Source organism: Gracilinanus agilis, chromosome 3 (genome assembly GCF_016433145.1).
Source record: "Gracilinanus agilis isolate LMUSP501 chromosome 3, AgileGrace, whole genome shotgun sequence".
In the NCBI taxonomy this organism is placed as follows: domain Eukaryota; kingdom Metazoa; phylum Chordata; class Mammalia; order Didelphimorphia; family Didelphidae; genus Gracilinanus; species Gracilinanus agilis.
In genome coordinates, this window is record NC_058132.1 from 555590448 (window position 1) to 555605861 (window position 15414).

Sequence of the window (15414 nt, forward strand, 5' to 3'; positions counted from 1 at the left end):
AGAAAATTGAAAGGTACAGATTCCCACCATCATTCCAAAGTTGTCATTGTCCTGTGGATGCAAATGCAAAAGATCCTAACTCAGTTGCAGCATAGCAAACACTGTAATGTTCTCAGAGCTCCTGCAGGAATGAATTGGACCCAAGAGCTTTGCCTTTTACTCCTAAAATATCACAGAACTTTTTCTTTTTTTTTTGGTAACCAGGACCACATGTAGGAAATAAGCTACTAATGTAGTTTCCTGCCAGTTTCTAAACTGATGATAAACTAAACCAAAAACTGACATTGTGGCCAAGAAGAAATGACAATAACTCCATGTGGGTAATTCACATGCCGTGTGTATACTATTTATAAATCACACAATGGGTCCTGTCTATTAGCTTTCACAGCCACTGCCTTAAACTCTTGTCATCATAAAAATACATTCAGTGCCTTAAAAGGGGGAAACAGTGAATTCTATAATAGCCATTGGTCAGCATTATTTTCAAAGTTTCATCATATTTTTGTTCCTATTTGAGTTGCATCTGTAGTATTTTACCACTATGTAACCCATTTTTATTTCTCTGCACTAATTCCTTACTAAGTCAAGCATCCTTGGACATGGCTACACTCTCATGCCCGACAACTTCAATTCCATTGCATGGGAATTTTGCCAGACCTGGAAATTGCACACACAAAGAGCATATGCACTGTTTTTAAAAAAATGTAATCATAGTCAATAACTTCTACGAATGCTAGTTTGATATTTTCAAAGTAATAATAAAGGCTGGGAAGAAACACAGATGATTTTTGGAATTATTGAAGCCAAGATCAGAAAGGTGCTACTTGAACTATGTAATACTTGCCAAATTATGTTTAAGCTAAAAATCATCATTCCCCAGCATCAAGAACTATGTAATATAGTAGTGGCCCAAAAAAAGTAGCTTTTATATTGCAGCTTACAGATTTTAAATATTTCTAATCTCTGTCATATCCTGCTAATATGTCAGTATTACTTAATTTGAGGCTCATATCCTACTGAGTATTGCCAGATTGCGTGTGTCTGAAGGCACATAACCATGGCTTAGTAAGGGGACTCTGTAGCTAACTGAAAATATACAAACATTTTCTTTATAAAGTTGTATAGAACCATGTAAAATAACAATATATATATATAACAATATATATTTTGCTTTCTGTGGTCACTTAAAGTGGCAACTACTGTAGTTGCTGAATACTTATTTGCTAGATAAAGTGAAATTATCAATAAAATTATTTTTAATTGTTTGAAAGGATACTTTGTATTTTTTCTCTTACTATAATCACTTCATTCATCACATACTGATTTATAAAAGTGTGGTTACACTTCCCAGCTGTGTGACCCTGGGCAAGTCACTTGACCCCCATTGCCCACCCTTACCACTCTTCCACCTAGGAGCCAATAGGTTTAAAAAAAAAAAAAGCATGGCTCAAGGAAACAGAGTTGCCACCAGAGGATCTTTGCATGTAGTAGCCACTTAGTAAATATTTCCGGAATTGTTAATATTAACTTCCTCTGAATCATTTTACTAAAGATAGTAATTATTTAGGATGTACTGCCAAACTTTCTGACATCCCATCACATACATTAACGACTTTATTTTTATTATAATATTTATTTTACCATAAAGAACCAGATGAAAAGCCCTTTGATTATTCCTTGGCAATTTGTAAATTGGAAAACATTGGTGTTTTGAAGTTGGAAGTTGGAGAAGCCTTTAGAGATTATCTAGTTTAACCTCTTCATTTTTCAGGTGAGGAAATTGATATAATTCTTTTAATTTTTCCTCTATGTTGCTCCCTTTGATCATTTCAGTATTTATCAGTCCCTCCACCAATGGATACAGAAGGACAAAGATTTAAAGTTTTGAATTAATGAGCTAAAACTGGGATTTTTAGTTTAGTTACCAGTATCAAAAGACCCTGACATTGGGGATGTCAGAGGTTGAGATAGTATCATGGAAACAATAAACGTGAATTGGATAGACTTCAAGAGATAGTATAACAAAAAAGAACATGATATGCTGGGGTCCACACAGTCACAAAGAGTCAGGCATGACTGAAAACTGAAAATAACAACAATCAAATTATCTACTAAATATATATCTATATAACAAATAATTAGATTTAGAGTAGGAAGAGACTGTAAAGCTCACTTAATTCAAACTCCTCTTGACAAGGAACTTGAGGTCCATGAAGATTGTTATTTACATAGGTTGCTTATAGGTGTCAGAAACAGAATTCCAACCCGCCTTTCCTGACTCCAAGAACCTAGAGCGCTAGACTTTATATATGATCTCGTTCATCAATGGCCAGTGAGCTGGTTTTTAACTTTCTATAGTATTCTCAAAATGGTAGGTTGTTAAGAACTCAGCAGAGTTTTCTGTAAGCCAACGTCTCTACCTGACGGTGCATAGGTTCCTGTTTTCTGGGCATACAAAAGAGTTACAAGTCACAGAGGGCATACACCAAAAAGTAGAAAGATGAACAAGCAAGAAGTTACCACTTGTAGGTAGTCACTAAGAATGAATCACCTTCACCTGAGTGACGTCAGAAACTTTCTTATACTTTTGCACTATGCAAAAGTAGATAGAAAAAATGCTATGCATGCTAGGCAAATTAAGTAATGAAGAAAGTCTAGAGAACCGTATTGAATTTTATAAAGCTAAATAGTAGATACAGATAACACTAATTAAAGGGGGAAGCAGAGATCAAAATTCTGACCTCTTGCTCTACAGATAGGAAAATGGAGGGCCAAGAAGACTTACTGAACAAAATCACATGATCCTGGTTTACCATCAATCTACCTTTTTTAAAGTTTAAATTGTTTTCTCTTTTACTACTACGACCTTAATAAGCATTAGGAAACATGAACATTTCCATATCCAAAGAACAGAAAAAAAAAGAGGAACACATCTGAAATTGTGAATCCCCATTATGTGCAGCTTCTAAAACATATATAGTTTCAATTTAACAAGAGAATTTCAACATTGTGTTGCCTATCTGGGTCCCTTTGTGTATTTTCTTTTGTTCTCTTATTTGTCTTTTTAAATGATTCATCAAAGGTTCTTTTTTTCTTTCTTTTTTGATATGAATATCATTCATTTCACTTCTTTTCAAAATCCTCCTATTCAATGAAAAACTAATAAATTTTATTCTCCTGCCTTGCACTCCTCCCCCACCTTCCCAAAAAGGTAGGCAATATGATAAACATTGTTCATATATAATATATATTTCCTTGTTCATCATGTTATGAAACAAGACACATATTGCTTACACTAGAGAAAAACTCATGGAGGAAATAAAGTGAAGAATGGCATGTTTCAATCTGCATTCAGACTCTGTCTGTTCCTTCTAGGGCAGTGAATAAACATAACTATTCTTTCTCATTGAAAATAGTTAAGTCATTCAGTTGATCATAATTTTATTGTTGTTCATGTGTACGGTGTTCTGGTTCTCTCTCCAATGTTCTCACTTCACTTTGAATCACTTCATTTGAAGTGTCCTAGATTTTTTGTGATCATCTCATTTGTCATTTCTTGTGACAAGATAGTATTCCATCATAATCATATACCACAAATTGTTCAGCCATTCTCCAGTCGATGGACATCCCTTTAGTTTCCAGTTCTTTGCCACCACAAAAAGAGCTGCTATAAATATCTGAGAACATATATTTTCTTTTTCTTTTTCATTGATCACCTTAGGAAATAAACCTAATAATAGCGTTTCTGGGTCAAAGGGTAGACACAATTTTAAAACTCTTTGAGTGTAATTCCAGGTATTATTCCAGAAGGGTTTGATCAGTTCACAGTTCCATCAACAATGTATTAGTGTCCTCATTTTTCCACATCCCCTCCAACATTTGTTATTTTACCCTTATCTTGTGTTAGCCAATCTAAAAGGTAAAAGAAGATATCTCAGAGTTGCTATCTCATCATTTTTTTAGAATTTTAATGGCCACAAATATTTACTTTTATTCTCACAACAACTCTGGGGGATAGATACTATTATTATTGACTTTTTACAGATGAAAGAACTTAAACAAATAGAGGTTAAATGATTTGCACAGGGTCACACAGCTAGTAAATGTGAGGTCAGATTTAAACTTGTCTTCCTGACTCCAAGTCATCTATCTGCCTCATTTTGTATAAGTTTTTGGTCCTTTTTTCTCTATACTTGTTCTCAATATCCATCAAACCTTCCCCCAAACTGCATTCTATTTATTTTGATTAGGTCTCCCTGTTAAGAAATTGTTTTTGTTATTTAGTTGTTTCAGTAAAGTCCATCTCTTCATGAGTGCATCTGGGGTTTTCTTGTTAAAGATACTAGAGTGGTTTTCTATATCTTCTTCCATTTCGTTATACAGATGGGGATACTGAGGCAAACGAGGTTAAGTAACTTCCCCAGGATCACATAACTACTGTCTGAGGCCAGATTTAAACAACAGGAAAATTTGTCTTTTTGAAGATGACCTGGAACTCTCCCCATTTTGCCACCTGCTGTTCCCAGAAGTTGTTTCTTAAATAAAATCTAAAACTGTCTCTTTATAATTTCTCATGAGTGCTCCCTGTAGGGCCCAGAAGAACAAATCTAATCCCTCTTTCATGTGACAGCCCTTCAATATTTGAAGACAACTGCTAAGGTTCTTCCCAATACCTAAACCATTATATTATCTTTCTTCAGATATTTGCAGGCTAAATATCCCCAGCTTCTTCACCCCATCCCTTTATGGTATGATCTCTAGGCTCTTTAACATCCTGGTTTCTTCTCTCAAGAATATTTATTTCCTTCCTAAAATGTGGCATCAAGAACTGAATTGGAAATGGAATGATCCAGATGAAGACTCATGAAGGCAGAGTCCAATGTACTATCACTTTTTTTTTCTAGAAATTTTTTCTTTTTTAAAGGAGTTCAAGATAACATTAGTTTTGACAGTCATATAATTAACTGATATGGCACTTGTAGTCCAATAAAATCCTTAGCTCTTTTTCAGATAAACCACTGTCTAGACATGTCTACCCTATCTTTTACTCATAAAGTTGCCCAATTTAAACACACATTCAACATATTCCTAAATTTTATTTCATTTATTCCTAAATTTCATCTCATTAAATTTAACCCCACTTTTTAGTTTTTTAAGGCTTTTTGGAACCCAGATTCTGTTATCCAATATATTACCTATCCTTCCAAGCTACAAATTTCACCTACAGAGTTGATGAACATACCACCTAAGAGTTAAATGTGCAGGAACACATCTAAAAGGAGGGAGAAATGTGTGTTACAGAAGAGGGTGGGTGTGACCTGAGGCAGAAGATGAAGTGTTGAGTACGAGGAGCTCCTCCACATAAGCACTGAAGACATTCTGCCTGTATTTCTCAATCTGCATGCTAGTGTTGATTTTGATTATATTAGGGAATGGCTGGAACCCTTTGCACTGGCTTTAGAAAAAAGGATTTTTATTATTGTTTTTAAACTAAATGAATAACTCAATAGGCCCAGTTTTGAAGATTGGCTAGGGATTTATTATCATGAAGACTTATTATAACAAAAATTTTTTGCAGCAAAGGATAGTTAAATAAAACTTGAGGTGGGGGGGGTTGAAACTATGCAAAAATCAACATATTCATTTCATCAGAAAGGTCAGATTAGAATGCTTTATTAAATCAATTACAGAAAATGTAAGTTTTTCTGCCAAGGCAGAGGAAATTGTGAAAACACTGGAAGGAAGTTTAGAGTCACCTTTAGCCTCCCTTTCCCCATCCCCAAACACTGTGGTCAATAATGAAGCATTTTTTTTTTTGGCCAAGATGATTACAGTACAAGTCTGATTAGCCAGGGTGAATAATAATCAACCAAATACAAGCAAGAAGCAATAATGTTATGTTCAAAAAGGGGGAGGAGAGAATTCAATTCATTATAAATATCCAGAATTTGTTTTTCAGTGTTTTAGAATTTTTTAACTCCATTGTACAAGTGCATATTAGAAATGATATTGAGGGAAACGTAAAATCCCAAGCCTGTGAATGGATAGAGAAAAGTGTCTCTCAATTCATGTCAGCCCCATTAAGATGAAAGGAAACAGGAGGCACAGGGGACATATTCACAGGCTATAAGACTGACTCAAACACAAGCATTCTATCAATAGGCAACTACTCTATTAATATGGTGAAGAGTTTTGAATATAATTTAAGTTTTCACAAGAAGTAACATTCTTCAGTTTTGTGGAAGCCAATTTTCTAGTTGATCTTATTACCAGATTACTTTTTCTGGGCTTTCTGTGCCCAAAAGTCCTTTTTCTCTGGTTTATACAAATTGCAGACTAATGAATCTGACTTTGTACTAGCCATAAAGGAAAGACTAGTAAGGACACAATATGAGTTATATAACATGTATTACTTGCAAGTTTCCTAGTGTATTGCATAAATTATTTATACCACTAAATCACCAAGCCATAATTCTCTCTCTCTCTCTCTCTCTCTCTCTCTCTCTCTCTCTCTCTCTCTCTCTCTCTCTGTGTGTGTGTGTTTATAAATATGGATGGCATATTTCTAGAACCTCAATAGATTAAGGAACAGAATCAATAAAAAAATTAAATTGTTCATTCTTGGATTCACAAAATAGTTGGTTAAAGAGTATTTAATCCAATTCCCCATTGTGCATTGAGAAAATCAAGACCCAATGAGATTGCGACTCCCCCAGATCTACACAATGAGAGTTAATGTCCTTGCTGGAACTAAACTCTAAGTTTTCCCAATTCATTTTACAATATTCTTTCCATTGAGTATTTTTATTAGCTACATTGTGGCTATAATCCTCAAATATTATAACTAGTTTTTTGATATTTTTTCTTTTTCAAATAAAATATATTTTAATACTACATTTCTCATCTGTGCCACAAATCCATTTACATCAATGTTCATGATAAATAAGGCACCTAGGGATACACAAAAAATAAAAACTTCTGTCAGATTAGGCAAAATTATGAAGTATAAAGGGGCTTGTGTTCTCTTTATTTTCTCAAGAATCGTGCTTAAAATATCTTTTTTAATATATAATAATATGTTAACATAAAATAATAAAATAAAATAAAAATAAGCATCACTCCCATCTGTCAACCCTGTATACTCAGCTTGGATGTCTAGTGAGAAGAAATAGACAGCATGATGCCTATTTTTAAAAAACTTACCTTGTGCCTTAGATTCAATACTAAGTATCAGTTCCAATGCAGAAGAGTTGATAAAGGTTAAGCAATAGGAGTTAAGTGACTTACCCAGGATCACACAGGTAAGAAATATCTGAGGTCGGATTTGAACCCAGGACTTCCTATCTCCAGGCCTGGATCTCTATTTACTGAGCCACCTAACTGACCACATGATGTTTTTTAAAACGTACTACTGCTACATACTACCACAAATTGATAAATTGAAATCCTATCCATTGCTTTTAAAATATGAAATATTTGGATTCACTGGCCTTTCCTCAGGATAAATCCATTGTACTAAAAAAGGCCCTATTGCTGACAACAGTACAAGGAGCATTTTGCTGGGGACTGGAAGATGTAGCTTATAATCTCACCTATACTACTAACCAGCTATTTAACCTTCTGTCTATAAAATGGAGGAACCTTTCCAACTTGACAGGGAGATCTGCCACCAGGATGTGTATTCTACTGGTAAAGTTTCAAGAAGCCAGGACACCCCCTCAACCCTACAACACACACCCAAAAACCAACACACATAAAGCATCAGTATAGTGTGTAGAGATAATTAGAGATATAGATAATATCTAGGTCACTTTTGACTCTAGAATCCTAAGAAATGAAGCCAAAAATAGGAGCCAAGGAGTACTAGAAGTTCATCCATTGAAAAGCAAAGCTGAGAGAGGGAACTTCTAGAAATTCTTCTTATATTCTATGATTCAAAGGTTTTGCTCATCTCCTATCATAACCCTGGGCTAAATTGTATCTTCCCTGTATTTTTTAGTTGTTGAGATGTTAAGGGACCCTGCTTGAGTATCTATTTCCCTTAACCATGGTTTTCTGGTCCTAGCCCCAGATTTGGATGTTAGCCTTCCATTGAATTTTAAAGGGTAACTATATCCTATGCAGATGTTACATGGCAGAAACAATCTTAGATGACTACCCTTCCTATCCATCATAGTAACAAAATACGTAAGTCCCAACATTTTCAATAGTCTGGCTATATTAAAAAGTAAATCACTTGCAACTTACTTAATAAGAACTTGCTGTAAAAAAAATGTCATGGCAAAGTTACTTCCTCTGACAACCATCCAAGCAAGACCTTTGTTGATGAGTTCTTTATCTGTGGAATCCAGAAGACTAAGGCAGTTCTCAAGGGCTTATTAATACAGCATGATGAAGAAGAAATATTTGGAGGTGAAATTTCTGAATTTGAAACCTGGCTCTGACATTTATGGCCTACATGACATCAGGCCTCAACTTCCTCATCTATAAAATAAAGATATTGGACCAAAGTACCACTTTCCAGTTAAAAATCTATGATCTTCTTAAAATAACAAGGATGAGAAGTAGAACCAAGAGCCTGTACTCTTTCCAAAGGGAAATCACATGGAGAATTATGATAGTGTGTCTCCAGGGGTTTCATTATTACTTTCAGATGATGGTCTAATTAGATGTACAAATATTCAATAAAATAAAAGCCATATTTACAAAATCTTCCAAGATTCATTCTACAGTGCCATTTATATGACTACAAAATTATTAACACAAATGCTTCATAGACTTTAAAATAACTGACATTTTCGTAACACTGTATTTCACTAGCTAAAAATATAAAGGATTTGTAACAATCGGTGTTTAATTAGCACCATAAAATTGCCACTGTGAGAATCTCAAATGGATGTATTATCTTCTTGATCCCTTCAATTAAAATTCACTAACAAAAATCTCAAAACAATAAGTTAGAGAACAGTTTAATTTGTAGATAATGACTACCTAGAATGAAGAAAACTCCAGTTAAGGAACATTTTTGTCTTTTGTTTTGTCTTTGTATTCCCCCAGGGTCTGGCATAGTGTCTCACACATAGCCATTGCTTAATAAATGCTTGTTGAATTGAATTGAGGTCTAGGCATATTACAATCTATCTTGCTTTTAGGAGACTCCTGGAAGAGAATTTCTTAATCTCCCTTGGGTGGGCCATAAAAGTTTCATTTATTGTTCTGGAAACTTTCCTTGGAATTCACTTAAAACTTTAATTCTATGTAATACTATGTAGTCTGTCTTAGTATATCTGCAGAACAGGTGCTCATCATTCTCTCTAAAAAAATAACCCATCAAATATTTGAAAACCTGTATTCAATCACCCCTTAGGCTTATATTGTTCAGGCTAAAAAAAAGGGACTAACTCAAAGCTCTTTTTTCCCTAAGTAAATATTTCATTTTTGTAATTCTCCCCGAATCCTTTCCTTTCTCTACATACTTTACGTATTTGAAAAGAGGTCAAGAGGGAGAGGGATCAGACTTGTTCTATTTTGCCCCAGAGGGCAAAACCAGTAGCAATGCCTGGAAATTGCAACAAGGCAAATTTGGCCTGGATGTCAGGAAAACTGTCCAAACACGAGTTCCCCAAAAGTTAAAGGAATGACTTAGTAGATCTTTTAAGGAGAAACTTGATGAATAATTCTCAAGTGTGTCAAGGAACTCCTTTTTGGATATGAGTCATTCTAGATGACCTCTGAACTCTTTTTCAGGAACTATCACTGGGTGACATTCCAATTATGGAGTCCAATGCTGAATTCAGTAATCTATAAAAATATCAGTGATGAGTATAAAGTGTAAGGTGTTCATTGAATTTTATTTTTCTGAATGTGTATACTCATGGCCTAATATAGAACTATACATATAGTAAGAGCCTAATAAATATTTGTTGAATTGAGTTAGATTGAATTGAATTGAATTTTCTTCAAAGAATGGCATATTCTTTTTAACTGAAATGGGCTGCAGGTATTAGAGAAAAATGTCACAGTGTAAGACGGAGTGGGAAATACTTGAGTCAAAAATCTTTCCTCTAATTGCTTGCTAGTTGTTGGACCATGGGCCCCTGAGTCCTAGTTTCTTCATCTTTAAAAGTGGGCATAACAGTATTTGTGACACATACTTCAGGTTGGTAGCATAGTAGATAGAGAGCAGGCCATGGAGTTAGAAAGACCCAAATTCAAATCCAGTCTCAGATACTTAGCTATGTGACCCTGGGCAAGTCATATAACCCTTTTTGCCTGTTTTCTCCTCTGCGAAAATGAGCTTGGAAAGGAAATGGCAAATTCCAATATTTTTGTCAAGGAAATTCCAAATAGAGTTATGAAGGGTCTGACATAAAGGAAAATAATTGAATACATACTTAATAGGGTTGTTATGAGACTCAAATAAGATAACAAATATAAAATGTAATTTTTTTAATTTTTTTGCAAAAGTTTAAAATACAGGCTGTCCCAAATAGTTGCTACTAAGAAGTTTAAGATTACATTCAGACTTTGGGGAAATCATGTATAAATATCAGCAATTACCAGTAGAATAAAGTAAAATTAAATTTCTATCTATTTGTCTTCTACTCCCAGATCCTAATTTGTTGATTTTTCATATAGCTATAGCATGTTAAAAAGTGGAATGAATATTTATTTGCCTTTGTTGTCCACTATTCATCCCGGTTAATTCCTGACAAAGGCAGCTTAATAAAGGTGTATTTAATTTAATTTTAAAAAGGAATATTGAAATACCTATATACAGGGAAAAAATAAACACTTTGGATTCTAGAGCAGGCAATGATGTTCTAAGGGCATATACTTGAAAGGTACAATTGTTATCCTTCAGGTTAATGAGTTTCATTTGATGTCTGATATTACTAAAATGTCAAATACTAAAACACAATCAAGCAGGGCTATACATTCTGAAAAACCCTGATAGACCCAGAACAAATTACAGGTGACTCCACCCTTGGGAGAAAGAAGAAACTAATAAATCAAGACAGCATAAATCCAAAGAAGGAGCAGCTCATTATCAGTACAACTCTAGAATAATACAATTAACTCCCTTTTAGCTATCACCAACCATTATGAATCTAGTTTGTTACCTAGAGGGAGGGAACCAATGGAATAATCTACTCTTGCTCAGCCCATTTCTCCATTTCTTTATCTAACACTACAGTCAAAACTAGAAATTCTATCCATTAAAATTACAGCTGGCATACTAATTCTTGCTCCATAGGAGAGGGGGTGTGGTCCATCCTAAGGAATTTCTGGCAGATCATTTTCCAGATCTCATGTTCCCTACGAACAGACTTTGCAATGAACAGGAACAGAAGGACACATCACATAGTGTGTAAGAAAATGAAAAGAAGAAAAATGAATCAAAGCATTTTTGTTCTTCATGTTCTCAGATGTTGCGACTGACTGTGCGATGAAGCAGGATTAGGAAGAGGGATGTGAGCATGTCAGAACACTGTACATTGTTTTGCATCTATAGTGACCCTTCACACAGCCAGGAGCTATACATGTTCTGCTTTTTATAAGCTTGCTGCTTACAGGGCATACAATAGAGAGAAGTTGCTGATACACCACTGTTATCTCTAGTTCCAAATCAAAGTGCAGGGAAAGAAAATGAAATCTTTTTCCCTCCCTTGCAATCCCCTTTTACCAACAGGCTCCCACATATGAAATAAAGCCGAGTTGTCCAGAATGAGATACTGCCTTTAAAAATATCTTCTTCCCTTCAGGCAAGGACCTTGTCTCTTAAAAGTCCTGTAAACTGCATATTCTATGATAAGCAGCTAGCTTTCCCAACCATGTTTATCTGAACTATGTGGTCCTTTCAGATAATTTTTTAGATAGTTGAATTCTATTTTCCCAAATCCACATTCACAGAGATACGTCACTCAGACCTGGGTTATTTTAAATCTTTGTTTCTTACCTGAATTCAGCTTTTAAATGGGAGGAAGCTGATTCTGAGATATAGGGAAAATGCAGAATTCAATTCTAAAAAAATATGCTGCACAAATATCAAACATCCTCTCTTCAAGGAGGCCACATTCTACTGAAAGGATATGAACATAGGGGCATAGTTTTAGAATGGGAAGGGACTTACTTATGAGAAAACTGAGGCACAAAGGTGTTACGTGACTTATCTAGGGTCATATAGCTAGTTAGTCTATCTGAAATAGAATTTGAACCTGTCTTTCTGACTACAAGTCTAGTATTCTATCTATCATGCCACAATGAATAGCACTATCCAATATGTAAATAGCAATAGCCAATAAAATAGAATAAAAATAAAATTTTAAATTATCCCAAGACAAGTTCAATTAGTATTTTAAAATATATTATCTGGGGGCAGCTAGGTGGCTCAGTGAACTGAGAGCCAGGTTTAGGGATGAGAAGTTCTGGGTTCGAATCTACCCTCAAACACTTCCTAGCTGTGTGACCCTGGGCAAGACACTTAGCCTCCACTGCTCAGCCCTTATCACTCTTCTGCATTGGAACCAATACACAATATTGATGCTAAGACAGAAGGTAAAGGTCTTTTTTAAAAAAAGATAAAATATATTATCCATACTTGGACTTTTAATCAAAACTTTCAGATGAACATCTCTCTCTGCTTCCTTGGAAATATTAAACTAGGGTCAGTCAAATGCATTTTTAAAAAGTAGATGATCACCTACATTGATTCACAGAAGTTTCAAATTAGAAAGGAGCTTCAGGGGGTCATTTAGTTTAACACCTTTGTTTTAGAAATATAGAGATGCCTAAAAAGGTTAGGTTATATATAAGGCAAAGTCACAGAGCTAGTAAGTGGCATAACTGGACCAAAACCCATCAAATATCCTCAGAATATTGAAGGGAGTACACATTAACCCAGAGCTTTTTCATTCTTCCACATATTATTATTTTATAGCATAATAGATTTTGAGCTGAAATTGATCTCGTTTACCTTGTTTTTAATTTCATCATCATCTTCATCATGCCCTTACCAATACCCTCTGACACTACCTTCTCCCTTTCAGCTTCCTTTTGTATATTATCTTCCCCCATTAGATTGTAAGCTCCTTGAAGACAGGAATTATCTTTCTTTTTTCTGCTTATATCCCCTTTGCTATCTCTATCTCCAAAGTATTCTTAACAATAACAACAAAAGCAAATATGTTGCCTAAGTGAGACACACTAATTCCAGCAAAGTAATAATTTAACACAGGGTGAAAGGGGTTGTAAAATAATAGAACACAGGGCAGGTAATTTTTTTTTCTGAAGGAAGAGATCAGGAAAGATCCAGTAGATGCCACATTGTCTAAGGTTGGCCATAGCCATTATGAGCAATATATTATATTCCTTTACCTAATTTTCCTCTACAGCTCATTATGATTTTGAATTTTTTTTACCTCTTCTAGGAATTCTTCTTGGGCTTATGTCCAATTCACATTTTTAAAGGTTTTGCTCATGGTTTTTCTGACTTCATTTTCTTCTTTTGAGTTTGTGTCTTGTTCTTCCTGGTCACTAGAGTAGTTTTTATAGTCAGGTTCTTTTTTTTATTTGCTTATTTTGCCACCCTATTTCTTGATCTGGAACTTTATGTTAACATTGGGCTCTATTCCTGGTGTGAAGGGAACATGGGCACTCAAACTTCAGGCTTTTTCTATATGCTGTTTTCAGGGCTAATTCTGGGGGTTTGGAAGTTTTCTGTGCTTCCAAGGTGATGTGAGGTATAGTCACTACTAACTATATAACATTTCTGACATCTCTTGACTCACATAAGCTCTACCCATGTTCAAGCGCATAGAACTCCTTTCCTGGATGACTGCAATATTGCTTCCAGGCAATTTCTCTCTCCAATCAATCTCCCATCCAGATGTCAAAATAATATTCTTAGTGAACAGGACTAACTACATCATTCCTTTCCTCAAAAATCTTCCAAGCCTCACCATCACCTAGATAAAAATACAACATCTTCAGCTTGACATTTATAGTCTTCTGTACCTGTCTTTCTAATTGTTTAATATTCTTCCTCATGTACTTTGTCTTTGCTGAAATAGCCTATAAACTTTTTTCCATGTCCATTAAATCTCCTGTTTCTGTGCTATTGAATAGATAGTCCTTCATGCCTGGAATGTATTCCCTTCTTCCCTGATTCTTAGAACCTCTAGATATCTTCAATTCTCAGCTCAGATACCAGGGCCTGATTCTTCCATTTGCAAGTGGCCTCTCTCTCCTAAAATTATTCTGAATATTTTTTCTTAAATCATCTATGTATATGCCACCATGCCCCAAGAACTTAACATAAGCTCCTTTATGGAATGAATTTTCTTCTTTTTTTCTCCCCTTATATTCTAACATAAGACAGTGATAGGGACTTGAGATCTGTTGAAATAAATCATTGAATTAAATAAAAAATATATATATTAAGCTCTTCTTATGAGCAAAGCACCATGTTGTACACTGAGAATACCAAAATAGATATAATACAGGCCCTATTCTCTAGGACCCATACAATTTAATAGGGAGACAAAGAGGGAAGAGGAAACACAGAGAATCAAGTGCATAAATAACTGTGGTAGAGGGAAAATAAGAGAAGTACAAAGAGGAGATCAAGGCAAAGCCTATGAGAAATGTAGGGAGGGAAAAAGTACTTTCATTTGGGGAGAACTAGAAAGTCTTAGTAGTGGAGGTGGCATCCAAGATGATCCCTGAAGGAAAGTAAAGATTATGAAGGCCAGAGATGAGAAGTACATTCCGTAATGTGGAAATATAGGAGACAGGAGATAGAATTTCCAATATAAGAGGCAACTAGGTAATAATGTTAAATTCATCTGGAAAGGTAGTTTGGAGTCAAATTGTAGAAGTTTTAGAAACAAATTAGAAATAGTCTTAATGGACTTAGAGATTGATATACAGATACAGATACAGAGCTATTTCCAGAATAAGAACAAGTGATTTAGAAAGCATTTGGGGGAGAAAAAAGATGAATCTGTAAGATGTTTCTTAAAAGTCCTGGTTTAAATACATTGACACATAAAATCATGCCAAAAGCATCAAACCACAACCTAAGCAAATAAGTAGGATACCATCCTTTTGCTCTTTTCCTCACATGGATAAAAATATTGAAGATTTAGAGGGAAATCTAAAAGTGATTTGATATTAGTTCTTTCTCATGGCATTTTCAGTCACATTTAGACCTTGCTTCTATAACATGAGGGGACTATATTAGTTTAATTGCAAAAGCTCCTTTGATCTTCTAAATTTAGAAGATGAATAACTGATGGCACAATATTTAGTGGGCATATCAAGAAGAAAAATGCTTGAAGTCAATCACTTTTTAGATCTTGATTTAGTATTACCAGAGTCTAACAGAGTATTTGACATTTAGCAGGTGTTTGG